The sequence below is a fragment of the Mesoplodon mirus genome (assembly GCF_964341445.2).
Source record: "Mesoplodon mirus genome assembly, contig: HAP1_SCAFFOLD_619, whole genome shotgun sequence".
NCBI classification, from domain to species: Eukaryota; Metazoa; Chordata; class Mammalia; order Artiodactyla; family Ziphiidae; genus Mesoplodon; species Mesoplodon mirus.
The window spans coordinates 277,838-291,978 of NW_028295406.1; the positions used below are offsets into that span (position 1 = coordinate 277,838).

General features: G+C 45.5%; 1 long non-coding RNA gene across 1 annotated transcript in view; it reads left to right on the forward strand.

Annotated features, from left to right (window-relative positions):
• The window catches only part of LOC309797488, a 64,058-nt gene that overhangs the window by 26,699 nt on the left and 23,218 nt on the right, over positions 1 to 14,141 (forward strand). The window contains exon 2 of the long non-coding RNA XR_014292660.1: positions 12,187 to 12,283. This is a non-coding gene — a long non-coding RNA (uncharacterized lncRNA). The remainder of the gene's footprint in view (positions 1 to 12,186; positions 12,284 to 14,141) is intronic.

Sequence of the window (14,141 nt, forward strand, 5' to 3'; positions counted from 1 at the left end):
TCCTCCATTCTAGCCAATGACGGAGTGGAAGGTTCGTGCTCGCTGTCCAGGACGTAGAAATAAAAGCTGAGGAGGCGGTGAGGCGTCTCCTGGATCTCTATGAGCCTCCATCATTTCTGCTGAGTAGGGTTGACAGATAAAATATAGGCTGTTTAGTTAAATATGAATGTTTGAAAAACAACGAGTACATTTTGAAGATAAGTATGCCCCAAATAGTTCATAGGATCTACTTATACTAAAAATAATGACTTATTATTCATGTGAAGTTCAAGTTTAACTGGGTATCCTGTATTTTTATGTCCTAAATCTGACAGCCCTACTGAAGATCCACAATGGAGGCAGTTGAGGAGCGGTACATGCTGGCTCTCGGACAGTCAGAAATGGCTTCAGCAGACCCAGGTACAGTATGAAATTCTTTTTGGATGTAGCTCAGAAGCCATGGCCAGCCCTTGACTGCAAGTACTGCCACTGGTTTCCCTGAGGTGGGGTAAACCTTCCTCTTAATGGCCTTTTGGTAAGTCTGGAAGACCATATCCAAGGGGAGCCCCAAAGTCAGTTTCATCCTCACAACCATGTTTCCAATTCCTGGAATTGGCTGCATGTGACTCACAAGTGCTGAGGAGGTTTGTGGAAATTGGGAGTGTCATAGCTTGAACCCTTTGTAGGTAAAGTTTTGCTGTTGTGAGAGTTTTATCAGGAGCAATGTGAAAGACTCCATGTCCCCAGGTAGATAGAAATAATCCTGTTCTACCTGTGTGTATGTGACAAGTCTCTAATAGTTCAGAGAGCAAGTATCTGGTCTTAGAATGACTGATCCAAGCTTGGATGTTTCTGGTGACAAGGCAAGGTCCTGAGTTTCAAGTTCACCTTTTATGGTTGAGGAGACAATAAGGTGGTCAGAAGGGAAATCATGGAGGAGACCTTGGCTTCATCCATCGTGCAGGCTTGTATATGTGGTTCTATGTAGATCGTGTTTCAAAGGTGGAGCTTGTTTACAACTATGAACATTCTCCGATGTGCTTTTTGGACCTTCATTCCCAGAGCGAGAGCAGTGCCGATGCTCTAGAAATGCCATGGATATTCTGAGCTGTCAGTGGCATTTCCCCGGTACTGTTCCCTTGGTGCCGCTCCTTGAAATGTCCAAAGGGATTATCATGTGTCTTGTGGCGGGTCCTAGCATTGTGAAAGGAAGCTGCTGCACCTGGCTCAGAGGATTTCGGATGTGGTGGGAGGAGGAGTAGTACTACGACTATAAATTGTATCACAGCATATCGATTCCATCTTGAGAGTGGGGTTGGGGGGTTATGAAGGGGGGCTTTTATTGTACTTTTATACATTGTACCCTTGAAACTAATTCAATTTTTTAAAATTAATTAATTTATTTGGGGCTGCATTGGGTCTTTGTTGCTGCTAGCGGGCGTTCTCTAGTTGCAGTGAGCGGGGGCTCCTCTTGGCTCTGGTGCACGGGCTTCTCATTGCAGTGGCTTCTCTTGTTGCGGAGCATGGTCTCTAGGCACGCAGGCTTCCGTAGTTGTGGCACGTGGGCTCGGTAGATGTGGCACAGGCTCTAGAGCGCAGGCTCAGTAGTTGGGGCGCGCGGGCTTAGTTACACCGTGGCACGTGGGATCTTCCCAGACCAGGGCTCGAACCCATGTCCCGTGCATTCGCAGGCATACTCTTAACCACTGCTCCACCAGGGAAGCCCGATAATTCAGTTTTTTATAAAGAGAAGATTCCTAATATTACTCCAAAATTTTAAAAATATGTAGTTGGATAACACTATGAAAAATTAACTGATATATTCTTTTATTATTTCTCTTTGCTCCCTGGATCTTTTTCCCCATCCAGTCAGCTAGGCACTGTGAGTTCACTGCATTAGGAAGGTAAAGACTCAGCAGAAATGAGGGAGAAAAACAGAAAAGTCTCAGCTTTGGAATGTTCACAACGGAGGCCACAGTAGAACAAGTGAGAATTCTGTGAACCAAAAATAAATGTCGTCTCAAATGCAAAAAAGTATTCTCTGCACTGGGAGGCAGGAGAGGGAGGGAGGGAAGGACTGAAGGAGAGAGATCAGTGTGGCCAGGGACATGGAGACTGTGCTTGAGGACGATATGCCCAGGAAGAGAATCAGAATCTGGAGAAGATTCAGCCTGCACGTGATCATTGCCTCCAGCCAGCACCCTCATCTCAGACGTTGGGAAATTCAGAGAGAGAGTGGGAGTACGTCAGGAGGGCCACGCGCATAGTCTGTGTGGCAGGGGTTGTGGCCGTTCCCTATTTGTGAGGAGTCCCCAGCAATTTGCAGGCCTCTTCTGGAAAATGCTGGCGGACGTCTCTAGTGCTTATGTGAAAGCTTGTTCACAAACCTTGAAAGATACAGATGTAGATGACAGATAGATGCATAGATAGAAAAATGTCATTAAATAAAAGCTCCAGGAAAGGTTTGGAAAATGCCCTTTATTGCATAGGACGCTTCTATTGTCATATGATGTTAGACTGAGTGCCGGTCCCTTCATCCTCCTTCAGACCACGGCATTCTGTCTGCTGCTCTCCCGAGGGTCCTTTCTTCTCCCTGGAAGGGATAAAACAAATGAGGTAGGACAGGAAGAGACAAGAAGCACTCCAAGCTCTGCTGGTCAGGGTTACCCTCCAGCATTGCCTTAATGCTCAGAGCCACACACACCACAGTGAGCTTGGCTCCAGATCAACTACCACGCAACGAAGATTCTGGAACATTTCCATATCTCGGGGGACCTCATTTCCACGTGACTCTCTTTCATATTCCCCTTTGTCACAGAAGGCTAGGTCCAGTGGTCAGGGTGAGATCTCGGCTCAGGCCCAAGGCTCTCAGACCTCAAAGTTCTGGTCCTGCAAGGGCCCCTGTCCTCTCTTGAGACCACTCCTGGCTCTCTCTGCCGAGAAGGAGCTGCTGGCAGTACGTCCTCTAAGAGTTGAGGTCCATCGTGCAGACCCTGAGAAAACTCCTAGGAAAAGGCTCCACCTTCTTGTTTACGTCAACAGAGGTCAATGCCTTTGTTAGTGCTGGGTGTGTCCCATTTGATGCAACTGCAGAGCCATTAGGTAAACCAGCACATGTGTGCGGCCCCTTCCCTTAGACTCCTCTGGGCCCTCGTGACATAGGCTCAGAAGACTGCCAGCCTCAAGCCTTACCTCTTCCAAGGGACGGCCACACCGTCCTCCAGGATCTTCTGTCCCATGAATCTCAGTTGCTGTTTGGAACTCAAAGGAGAGAAAAGACCCTGCCTGCGGGGTCTCTTTGGGCTGGGGCCTTCCCCCGTGGGCTGCTCTCCCTCATTCTCCTTTTCTTCTTGCTTCTCTTCCTCCTCCTCCTCCTCCTCCTCAGGTGTGCTCTCGGATTCCACATTGCCCATCCACTGGGCCATGTTGAGATGAAAGACACGGCAGCTGAAGCCCTGCAGGATGCCGCCCTTCACGTGCTGCTGGAGGATCTCCAAGGTGGGGAAGACCCGGCAGCAGGCCATGCACCTGAAGCCGGTCTCCATGGTCACCTTCCAGTCCGGTGTCTTGGCCCTGGGTCTCTCCTCGATGGCAGGTGACCCTGATGGGCTGCCTGGCTCTGCCCTTTCCTCATACTCTTTCTCCTCCCCAGTGGGCTCACTGTCAGACAGGAGGCTTTCGGTGAACACATCAGAGGGGCAAGTGCCTACTGTGCACGCATCCTCAGGAAGGGTCACTTCTTCTATCGTCAGCTGCTTTTCAGGCAACTCCAAGTGTTTCTTTGTCTTCCAGGAGACAGCGACACCCTTGTTCACTTGTACCTGCATGTAGTATATTTTCATGCCCCTTTCCTCTTTGTCTGGGTGCAGATAGTCCTTACAGGGTGAAGAGAGTGAGGAGGAGACACAGTGTGATGGGGGAGCGGTCTCCCCTTCTTCCTGAACCTGGGCTAGGGGTGCTGTAGGCCAGGCAGTGTCTCGAAATCTCCGCATTGCTGAAAAAGGAAATTAAACCATAATAACATGCATGGGCCGTGCCGGAAGCTGAGGGAGCAGGTGTGGTAGACGAGAGAGGGACATTTGCATGACGTAGCTATGTCGTGAGCTTGGTGTCTGTTGGCCGTAGGATGGAGCGGTGTATCTGGTGTCATCTGTGGGCTTTTCATGTGTGTGGGGGGGATACTGGAGCGGTGTGTGTATACAGGGGTGTGGAGTATGGTGGTGAGGGCTGTGGTATGTGAGGGATGCGGCTGGATGCGTGTATGACAAGGAGTGTGATTTTGGTAATATCGGTGGTGCATTACATGTGGAATGGGCCTGTGGTGCTTGGGGTTTATGTGTGCTCTGAGAAGGGCTGTGCCTGGAGGGCAGATGTATGTGTGAGCTGTGTGGACCTGAGCTGGATGGTCCTGCTCTCAGTCTGGAGGTGTATGATGCAGAACTCTGTCCTTCTCTGGAAGCAAAGGCAAAGACAAAGCCTACATTTTCCTCTGAAGATGCTTAATCTGGTCCCTCTTCCCTCCACCTCAAGCCCAGACATTTCCGGACCCTGCTCCTTGACTTCCCCACCATTGTAGTAGCAGTATTCACACCGCCCACCCAGACTCAGCTGGCAGCCACGCCCTCGGAACAGCTCAGCCATCCTGCACAGGCTCCTCCACAGAGCCCTCATCACCTCTGATGACCAGGGATTTCCTCTCAGCCTCCCTGGGATCTGTGTGCCTCCTGCCTCACAGCCAAGCACCCCCTCACCTGAGGAGCCCCGCGCCCTTACCAGCGTAGCTGAGCTTGCGCGGAGTAGAAGTACAGAAGAAGTATTTAGGGGCAGAGGAGACCTCCACTGCCCCTGGGCTGCAGCCTTGGGCCACCACAGTGGATCCAAGCCGAGGGGGATCCTCTTGTGACTTCGAGATTCCTGAGGGAGGAATGAAAGGCTCAGGGTGGGTTCATCAGTCCTCTGTCCACAAATATTTACTGAGTGTGTGACACGTGTCAGGTGCAGTGAATACACACAGTTGAGAGTGTGGTTCCCAGTGGATCCTCCAGGATTTAATTCCAATCAATACTTATTCTCTCACTGTCTAGTTGGTAATGTAGGCCTCGGTGGTGACTGTGAGTGTGTGGGAAGAGTGAGTGATGTGTATCAGTTAAGTCTGTGGTATGTGTGGGGTTGGCATGGGGAGCACAGTGCAGATGTGTCTATCTGTGTCTGTGGCCTTTGTGTGCATTTTTTCTGTTCACAAGTCAGGAATTCTGGGACATGTAACGTTTCCTCATTACATGGTGTGGCTTGTATTTATGGTGCGTGTTCATTCATTCATTCACCAAGATTCAGTAAGCAGCTACTCCTGTGTATCCGGCACTCTTCCATTGTTGTAGTCTTTGGTAACGCTGCACATTCTAGTAGGGGAAGACACACACTAAACAAAACTACAATAAATATATAATACATCAGCTGGTGGTAAGTATATAAGGGTTGCCAGACTTAGCGAACAAGAATACAAGGCACCCAGTTAAATTTCAGTTTCAGATAAACCCAGAATAATCTTTTAGTGTAAGTATTCCCATGCAGTATTTGGCCTGACTTAGTTTTAGTGTAAGTATAGCCCATACAATATGTGGGACATACGGATACTGAAAAATTACTTGTTGTTTATCTGGAATTCAAATTGAACTGGATAGCCCATATTTTCTCTGGCAATCCTGACATGGGTTACTGAGACTGTGGTTTACTGTGGTTTGTACAAAGCGGGTCTGGCATTACTCAAGAATGTGTTACAAGTGTGGTGTGTATGACACGTGACTGGTTCTTACAGAGGTATTTAGCGATGGCTGAAGTTAGCTGTGTTTGTGTGAGAGTTGTGGAGATACATATATATATATATATATATATATATATATATATATATATATATATATATATATATATATATATATAGTGTGTGTGTGTGTCTGTGTGTCCTATATATATAGTGTGAGTGTCTATATACATATCTCATCTCCAGCGTTTGGTGTTGGAGGACAGGATTGTGGTACAGATGGGTTGTATGAGAACGTAGTACAGGAGGGATGCATGTATATACCTCCATGTGCTGTGTGTGGTTTACTAAGGAAGTTATATGTGGGGTGTGTGATATTTTTGCTGTATCAGAGTGCACATGGGTGTATGAGTTACTGTCTCATAAAACACCCCTAACAAGAGTTCTGTATACACTCTTACATACAGCGAGTGTCAGCCAGGTCCAGGCAGGGTGACAGGAACTTTACCACGCAGAGTTTATATCTGATAAGCACTCTATCCCCATTCATCCTGCTCATCTCTGCACTACAACACACACACACACACAGACACAGTCACACACACACACACAGGAACATAGAGAAAAATATTCTGAATGGTCAGGGGCAGTCATTGCCTTCCCCAGCCTGTCCCAGCCACTGCCTGAAAATCTACCTGCTGTCTAGACCTCCATTCCCAGGGCCCATCCTACAGTCTCCAGTGTCCTGGGCCTGGTAGGAGCTACTGGGCTCTAATCTGGGGCAGAGACGTCTAGCTGGAACTCTGGGGTGTCCACCCCCGCCCAGGGCAAGCTACTCGCCTACATTTAATGCACGCAGGCACCCCGTGGCCCGTGGCTCTCAGAGCTCCCTGCAGGACACTGAGGACATTTTTCACCCCCGCCCACGTGGTCTCAGTCTCTGGAAAACCCTTCCCTTCCCTTGATCTCCTTTGGGCAATTCATCCTGTTGAAGGAATAAAACCTCCTTGCTTTCAATATGACACCATCCCTAGACAAACAATCTTCTTTCGAACTGCATTCCACTTCTCAAGATACTTTTCAACAGGGCCTTCAACTCATGGGGCTTCTCTTTCCACTTTGGTAAAAGAGGCCAAGCAACTCATGGGTCTCTCTCAGCATCCTTGCATCCTTCACATCCCCCACCTCATGACCCCAGGGAAAGATCCAAGAGAATAAGAGAGAAATCGGGGACTGAGAAAAGTTGCACCTCTAGGTCTGTGCAAGCAGGATGCAGCCTGCTGTGAGTCCGACAAAGCTCCAGGCCCGGCTGCCCCAGGAGAGAGTCCCCAGACCAGCGGAGCTGACCTCCCATCTCCCAGGGGGCATCTGGCCGTTCTGTGCCATCTCACACCACAGGGACCCTCCGGATGGATACGGCAGCATCAGTGAGACGAGGTCTCTCGCTCCCTGCTTCACAGGTGACACGTTCTCAGTCCCCCCCATCCTAGAGAAGGTTTAGTTTGGCAGAAACCCATGTGCCCCAGCAAGTTGCCCCCCACATACCTCCTCCATTCTCGGCAGTTTCCTGGGACTCTTCATTTTCCAGATGTTTCCTCTTTTGTCGCCGTTTCATGGTACCTACTAGAAGTCTCCCTTAGAAGATGCCTCAAGAGATGTCCAACTCCTCCTCTTCCCTACAGGTTGGCCCTTGTTGCCTCTTGGGCAATCTGTTCAAGTGATTCAATACAAACAAAAATAGTCAAGTCTCCTAAATGGCTGAAAAACTTGTACCACTTAGTGAACCAGCAGTACTGCCTAGTGCTCACCAGGGCTGTTCAGTTTACAAGGTTGCCAGGCGCACAGCAGGATTCTGTGACCTCAATGATGACATCGGAGCATTCTGTGGACCTAAGTTCAGCACAGTGTCTGCAATACCACAGGCCCCATTTTCAAGAACAATTCCTGTTTCCCAGCCGAAGCTTTCCCGTGAAAGGGAAAGGTTCATACCATATCTATTATAAGTTGTATCATACCATATCTATTATAAAATGAACATTTTGATTGGAGATCTTTTAATGCCTTTTCTAGAGAGATTTAATATGAATATTTTAAATGGTCTCCAGTTTCCCTGTGGATTATTGACATTTTAATCTCTGCACTTCAATTTTCCCTCAATACGTGTAATTTTGTCACGGCTATTTCTGTACTTAAAGATGAGTAACTATATAATTGATTTCTTCATTTTTTTCCCATCTCTTTCCAAGGTACTGAATTTGATTGTGTCTTACGAATGAGTGAAAAATGCGAGTCCTTGAGTCAGGACATTGGACCCTTTACCAAGTAACTCAACCTGTCTGGGCTTCAGCTTCTGTCTGTGCGATCGAGAGGCTTGGCCTAGTTGACTTTTCAAATGCTGTGTTTCTTTGATTCACTCTCACGTACTGATCTGCTACTTAGGAAGAGGGCGTGTTCTCATAAAGTAAGAACAGTCGTTTTCTAATCCTTGGGTTGGGCGCAGTTTAAGTGGTCGTACTCAGTTTGTCAGTTTTATTTACTTTTATGTATGCTTAGTTCTAAGTAATTTATATGGCTCTTGTGACAATTTTTAGATCTTCTTCTTTTCTTATTTTCTTTTACAGTTTCTAATTTGCTATCACCAGTATAGAGGAGCGTGATTGACTTTTAAAATTTATTGATCTTGTATGTGTGTGCTTTGTTGAACCGTCTTATTAGTTCCTGCTAGTTTATCTGTGGGTTCTTTTGAGTTTCCTAGATAAATGAACATATTAAATGTAAATAATGTGTTCATTGGATAAAATTTATTTTCTTGCATCTATATATATAGAAGCAACATGTTGAATTGATTTAAATATTTAAATACTTACATACCTGTTATCATAATCTAAGATTCTTTATCTTATTTTCTTTCAAACAATATTATGTTTTCAAGATTTAGTGACATCCGTCCATATAGATCTAGGTCTTTGATTTTTGACTGTTTGGTATTATTTCGTCACATTCGTATAGCATCATTTATTTTCCATTCAAGCATTATTGGACAATTGGATTGTTTCCCTCCCTTCTCTAAAACAAGCAATGTTTCCCAAAATATCCCTGAAGATGTCTGACAGTCGAGAAGGGCCAGGCTGCCCAAAGGTTCCTACTTTCTTTTAGCCACCTTTCAACAGGCCATCTCCAGCCAGCAATTTGAAGCACTGATGAAATGAAAACTCCCCCAAGTGTGGAGATCTTAGGAGCTTCCTAGAATGTGGGAGGTTAATGATAGGCATCCTGCTGGGATCCCAGGGGAGTCTGAGCTGGCCTGAAGCTCATCTTCCTCCTCCACCTCTCAAGAGAAATGTGGAGGAAAGAAGACTTCAAAAACTATGAGTAGGCAGAAGGAGAGAGATTGGGGGCCGAAGCTGCAACTGAGATCTTGGAGTGGGCTGTGAGGATGCAGAGCCTCTCGAGAGCCAGGCTCTGCCTTCTGAGCACTTCTCCCCTAAGGTTGCTCATCATTCAGGTGATAGCAGGCATATACAGCCAACTCGTCCCACACTGTCACAGAAAGCCTTATCAGAATCTCTTCTTCTTCATACACTCTTGTGTCTGTTACGTGGTTATTGCCTTTGGTACTCCACTGATGTGAAGCACAGTCACCAGGGGATGGAGGACACTAGTGACCCATCTTGCTCTGTGGCCTCAGTCCACAGCTTGAGGGTAAGGGAAGAGGCCAATTGAAGGTCAAGAAGGAAAGATGGAGTTTGAAGAGAAGACCTGAGTTAAGGGTGTCTTCTCAAGTCTTGATGACTGAAATGTAGCTCCAGTACCTGAAGTCCTGCTTGTTCTCAAGGCTGACCACGGGGCTGGGTGCACTCAGTGAAGGAATCGTATACACTTAGTATTTCCTTGCTTGCTCACACTTGCCCTCCTCTGATACACACTCTGCACGTCTGATCTTCCCCTGAAACAACTTTCCACCTGCCACTGTCATCTCATGAACATTTGCTTCCCCTTCCTAGTGTCCCCCTAGAATGCTACTGCAGACAATTCATAATTTGATAATCATGCGTCTTACCATAGTCTCAGCAACTTCTGAGAAATTTTATTCACTTTATTCCATAGTCTTCACCCATCAATAATCTTCCTTAACTTCCTAGCTGCAGGTTAACCCATTCGGAATCATTTCTTTTGCTTTCTCTTCTTTGGCAAATCCTTTCTATCTTTTAAGGTCTTTTTCTTGTCTCTCTACCATCCTGCCTTCCTGAACTTTTTTTTTCCGTTTAAGTAACCTTTCAATCTCCTTCCCCAACTTCCTCATAAACATTTAGAATTTATTCCTCACAAGTTAGACAGCGGTTTATGAATGGCCAGGCATAATGGACTCAGAATGAGTTGGCACCCCCGAGGTACCTGTCTTGCTGGGGAGCCACAGGTGAAGGGCTGTCTGCTGGACACATGTTTGCATGGAGTCAGGCTGAGTGGCCTCGGGGTGTTTGCTCTGCACTTGTGTGTGTTTCTCCCTAGTTGGTTTCCTTGTCCAGCCACCTGTGACCTCCCTCCATCCAGCCCAGGGAATCCTTCTCATCACAGGGGTCGGATGTTTGTCTCATTTTCCATCACATCCTTTCCCCAAAGTTTGGTTGTGAGTTGTTCCCATTCCAAAGACCTTTCCTCTTTGAAGAGAAAAGAGAAAACCTTGTCTGTCCTTTTCTCTCACTTCACTTCTGCTCTATTATCTCCTCCATCCAGAAGGGCCCACTGACTCAAATGGGTGTAGATCTGAAGATGGCAAGAAATGCCAGCAATTCTGAAATAATAATACGGATGGATCAGGAAAACTTGAAAACCTTTATCCCGCCACATTAAAAAAAATTGCACTTCCAGTGTATTCAGAGTCTCTGTGTAGAAACACAAATGATGTAGAAATTGAATTACACTCAAGTTTTGCTTTCCTCCTTTCCTCATTTATTCTAATCCTCAAAGTTAACATGATGTACTATTTGTTATGTAAAGTTTCAGACATTTTCTACCCATGCACACTTTTCTTTTTTTCACATAAGTGTGTGAACTAGGTCACCTTCAACATGCTGTGATTCTGTGATTCACTGTCTCCCACCGGGTCATCCACTGATAAAGTCATCTGTTTCATGGAGAAATATTTCCAATAGCTAATAGCCAATGTCTGTGGAGTGCTTACTCTGTGTCGGTTTCTTCTAACTACGTTACAGTTAATTTGTACAACATACCCATGGACTAGGTACAATGATAACCCCCAAGTGACAGATAAGTGCAGATAAGTACAAATAAATACAGAGGCCAAGTGACTTTCCCAATACACTGGAGCAAATCAAAATCCATGCCTCTGTACTCATTTTGCTTTATTGCCTCTGTCTGGGAAGCTTGATGATTTGGCAACTAAAACCTTAAATATCATGTTCCATTTTCATATCTGTGACACAAGCGTGGGACTGTGATACGGGGTAACTAACCTGAGTACTTTTGAAAACCCTTATGCACCTGGATGAAAGTAAGCCAGGGACTGCAAGCCATAGATTTAAGATTTCCTACCAACTTTTAAAAATAGCTTCTTGAATGCAATGTATGTAATGTCAAGGCTAGGATGTAGTCCAAATAGTAACAGAAAAATGAAGATATGCAGAAAAATACTTAAAGTTGACAAGAATTGGGAGTGTAGTATTTTTGGGGCCAGTGTGAAGACTACAGGAAAACTTGCTGTTTCCATCCCAAAGGGAAGAGCTCTGTGTTGCAACTGCCAAGGTACCTGGGGCAGCACGTGTGCTCACTGCTTAGTAAAGAAGCATCCTCAGTTTGATAGAATCATATGGGAGCCTTACATTTGGTTAGCAGGTTCTACATTCTTGATGTAATAATATTTTCAGGGTGTGGGAGGGTATCAAGCTCTGAAAATACCCTTGGAGAGATTTGCTTATTAAGTTTGGCTTTTTCAATCTCCCTAATACTTCTTTACTAAGCACCAGGCGGCTTCCTTCGCTTGTCAGAATCATGTTGTTTTTCCCTTGTCGAATGAACTTCCAAATACTTTTGGATGAGCTATTAAGTTTGGAAAAAAACATACATCTCTTTAAAATAAGGAAGATAATTACAATGACAAGTAGAAAAGACTCTAAAATGGAGAATATATGCCATTACAGGCAATTAATGGGAGTGGGAAGCTCGTCCTCACTGTCCAGGACATAGAAATAAAAGCTGAGGATGCTCTGAGGCATCTCTTGGATCTCTATAAGCCTCCATCATTTCTGATGAGTAGGGTTGACAGGTAAAATATAAGCTGTTCAGTTAAATATGAATGTCAGAAAAACAACGAGTACATTTTTAAGATAAGTATGCCCCAAATACTACATAGGATCTACTTATACTAAAAGTGATGACTTACTATTCATGTGAAGTTCAAGTTTAACTGGGTATCCTGTATTTTTATTTAGTAAATCTGACAGCCCTACTGATGATCCACAATGGAGGCAGTTCAGGAACGGTACATGCTGGCTCTCGGACAGTCAGAAATGGCTCCAGCAGATCCAGGTACAGTATGAATTTCTTTTTGGATGTAGCTCAGAAGCCATGGCCAGCCCTTGACTGCAAGTACTGCCTCGGGTTTCCCTGAGGTGGGGTAAACCTTCCTCTTAATGGCCTTTTGGTAAGTCTGGAAGACCATATCCAAGGGGAGCCCCAAAGTCAGTTTCATCCTCCCAACCATGTTTCCAATTCCTGGAATTGGCTGCATGTGACTCACAAGAGCTGAGGAGGTTTGTGGAAATTGGGAGTGTCATAGCTTGAACCCTTTGTAGGTAAAGTTTTGCTGTTGTGAGAGTTTTAACAGGAGCAATGTGAAAGTCTCCAGGTCCCCAGGTAGATAGAAATAATCCTCTTATACTTCTGTGTATGTGACAAGTCTCTAGTAGCTCACAGAACAAATATCTGGTCTTGGAAAGACTGATCCAAGCTTAGATGTTTCTGGTGACAAGGCAAGGTCGTGAGTTTGAAGTTCACCTTTTATGGTTGAGGAGACTATAAGGTTGTCAGAAGGGCAATCATGGAGGAGACGTTGGCTTCATCCATTGTGCAGGCTTGTATATTTGGTTCTATCTAGATTGTGTTTCAAAGGTGGAGCTTGTTTACATTTATGAACATTTTCTGAGACGCTTTTTGGACCTTCATTCCTAGAGCGAGAGCAGTGCCGAGGTTCTAGAAATGCCCTGGATATTCTGAGCTGTCAATGGCCTTTCCCAGGTACTGTTCCCTTGGTGCTGCTCCTTGAAATGTGCAAAGGGATTATCATCTGTTTTGTGGTGGGTCCTAGCATTGTGAAAGGAAGCTGCTGCACCTGGCTCAGAGGATTTGGGATGTGGTTGGAGTAGATGGGCCAAATTTAGATAACTGGTGTTACTATAGATAAGGACAACAAATTATTGGAAGTGGCATTGTCTGGGATGGGAATGATGTTGTTGCAAGTTCACAAATGTTCCAGGACCAAGGAAGACAACCAGAAGTACTGGGATTGTTTTAGGTTGCAGGTAAGAGACAGAGGGATGGACTAGAGATTGAGCTCATACAGCTGGTTAGTGTGTTGTTCATTCGTTCATTCATTCATTTATTCATCCAACACGTATTTACTGAGTTCCTATCATGTGTCAGTTAGTCTGTTAGGTTTTGTGATACGATAGTGAAGGAAACAACTTCTCGGTCTTTAAGGAGTGTATAGTTCAGTCAGAGAGACTGATAAAGAAATAGGTAATTACAACATCGGAAATAAGTCATTTGATAGAGGAAGTAGGTGTTTGTGGGTGTAAACAGGAGGGTAAATTTAACTAAGTCCAGTTGTGGTGGTAGGGAATGGGAGACCCAGAGGGACTTCTTGAACGAAGTGATAGTGGAGATGAGCAGGGTGAGTAGCAATTTTCCAGGACCTTCCCAGGCAAAGATGGAAGGAAGGAAGGAAGTTTCAGGCAGAGGGACCACTCTGTACAAAATCCTTAAGATAAAGAGAATATTGTATGTTCTTCAGCATGGCTGGGGCATGAACTCTGAGAAAGGGGGTTGATAGGAGATATGGCTGGAATGAGAGCCATGGCTCTGTCATTTAGACTTTGTTCTGTAAGCAATGGGGATTCATTGAAGGTGAAGGCAGAGGAGTGCCTCCATCAGACTGTGTCCTAGAAAAGCCACTTAGGTGACTGTGTATAGGGTGGGTTTAACTGAGCACCAGCGTGGACAGTAAGCTCAAATTTTTCTGTGTGGGACCAGTGTCACACATGGGACTATGTAGGGCACCAGATTCAATGGGGCAATGAATGTTTTTTGGTTTTTTCCTCCTTTTTTATATGAGGCTAGGCAGATGATGCCATGCCTTCGTTCCATTAAGAGCAATGTGAAATCAGTG